This window comes from Aplysia californica, unplaced genomic scaffold, assembly GCF_000002075.1.
Source record: "Aplysia californica isolate F4 #8 unplaced genomic scaffold, AplCal3.0 scaffold01168, whole genome shotgun sequence".
NCBI lineage: Eukaryota > Metazoa > Mollusca > Gastropoda > Aplysiida > Aplysiidae > Aplysia > Aplysia californica.
Window position 1 is genome coordinate 57,798 of NW_004798438.1, and position 2,325 is coordinate 60,122.

Sequence of the window (2,325 nt, forward strand, 5' to 3'; positions counted from 1 at the left end):
AGAGAGAGAGAGAGAGAGAGAGAGAAGGGGGATGGGGAGGTGGGGGGCGGAGAGAAAGAGGGAAAATTACAATAAGAGTTATTGTTTCCAGTCTTTTTCTATCTGCGTCGGTTTTCAGGCTGACCCGGTGCTATACATTCATTATTGTACACATATGACCAAAGTCCCATCTTCCAAATCCCACCTTCTGTTTCCCATCTCTCACCACTTGTTTCCCATGTATCGCATCCATATTCCAGATCCCATATCCCAACTTTAACTCTGAAAGCGCGCTTCGTTTTCTTTCAATTCATGGGGTGGAACGCCTGAAGCCAAAATATTAAGGGGGGGGGGTGGTTTATAAACCTATCTCGGTAACTATGGCCTTTTTAGATAAAGCCTTATAGCAATAAGGTATAACAGGAATACATATATATGTAAAATGTAACTTTAATTTTTTTGTTTAAGTCTACGGTTGCCATGGTAACGGGCGCCATATTAAAAATAAACAGCTTTCAAAAAATTAAAATAGATTTTTTAATTACTAATCAAATTTGGTACCTTGATAGATATACTCAATACAAAATATCGTAAAGTTGTGATTTTGGATATCTTGCTTAGGAAAAAATTTAGATATGGATAACTGACCTACCCCCTCATGTCTCTGAATCCGATCACATATTCATCCATGTAACTCACTCATGAAAGCATTGATTTTATTTTGCACCTGCATAAAGTTAGATTAAGGTGTGAATAACAAGCCCTGAAAATTTCATTGAAACCAAAAGGAAAATAAAAAAGTAGATGAGAAAAAATATCACATTTTGACATTTTGCGAAAGAAACGACATTCTGTGACATAAAAAGTGAAAATGAAAGTTCTAGGACAGAAAATGTGAAAGATGATGATTGTAACACAAAGAGTAAGCCCTTTTTCGATTTACAAGTGATTGGAATACTATAATACATAGAAAGTCCGGATACCATACATTGACCAAAAATCGTCAATTCAAAACCAGCCCCCCCTTTTTTTAAAAATAATCAGTCACCAATGAATAAATCAGATGTGCAATTCAAGAACAAGTTTTCAACAGCTTGATTTAACAGTGTTTTATTCAAAATCAAGGTTTAGTCTCCATGAGATGTCTTTGATGTATCCTCTTCGGAAGCGAGTTTATTTTTTACTTTCCCTAACTTACAATTCACCCAGCACGACTACAGGGATCTATAATATTATTATGATGTCAATTTGGTCAGAGAATTGCAGTCAGAATCAAACTTTCATATAAGAAATGTAACAATCTGACAAGACTAATATATCGAAAACGCTCCCTCTCGAGAGAAGTCATGTGACTCTCTTTACACAGCACCAGTCGTCGTATTTCAAGGACCCAGATGATGGAGAAACAACTAGATCTAGTTGTTGTTTTATATCATTAAGAAGAGACAAGGACAGTTGGAATCTACAAGACATTGTTATAAACGATCGCAACATCAAGTCGTAAAGAAATTGTAAAGCAAGACTGCATTGTGTCGTCACAATACATTCACTTCTTAAGTTGGACAAAGAAATTTACTCTCATAGCACGTAATGTCATTATTTGTCTGGTAATTCTGTAATTAATATGATGTCGACCAGAGACAACGAGCTAGACTAACTACGACACTATAACCATCGTTGCGATATACGAAATGACTGGACAGAAAACTGCATGAGTTCGATCGGCGAACATCTTGCAGCTTAAAATCATAAAATAATTTCCTTCGTTTTTGTTTGTTGATTTTCAGTTTTCTTTTCTTCCTTCTCATCCACCTACTCAACCCCAACCCTTTTTCTTTTTTTTTCTTCTTTTTTTCTGTTTGTTTTTATTTGTGTGTTAATTTTTGTTATCTTTAATCTGTATACATGTATTGTATTTGTGAAAGTTCGTCACTTTGGTCGCTTAAACTTCCCAACCACTTGACTTTCGAATGTGACAAAATTAGCGGTGGTTCAGAATCGTTTAAAAAGGGGGGCACAGTTAGAATATGGAGTCTGAAGTCACAGTAGTTTAATTTTCAGTTTTTCATTAGTTTCGTTTAGATCTAATCTTGGGAAAGTTCGTCTTCTTAGACGCCATTGCAAACAAATGAGGGTTCCGTTCACAAACAGTGCATATTGGTTCCACAATGACTTTATGATCGATTCTTTTGAGTCCGTTCATCGAACAGGGTACCTAGCTAGTTAAACAAGATCAGCAATGCTCGTTCCACTGATTTAGCCTTTACCATTCTCTACCTCCTCTTCTCCTCCCCAAACAAAGTTGTAAACACACACACTCACACACACACACACACACACACACAC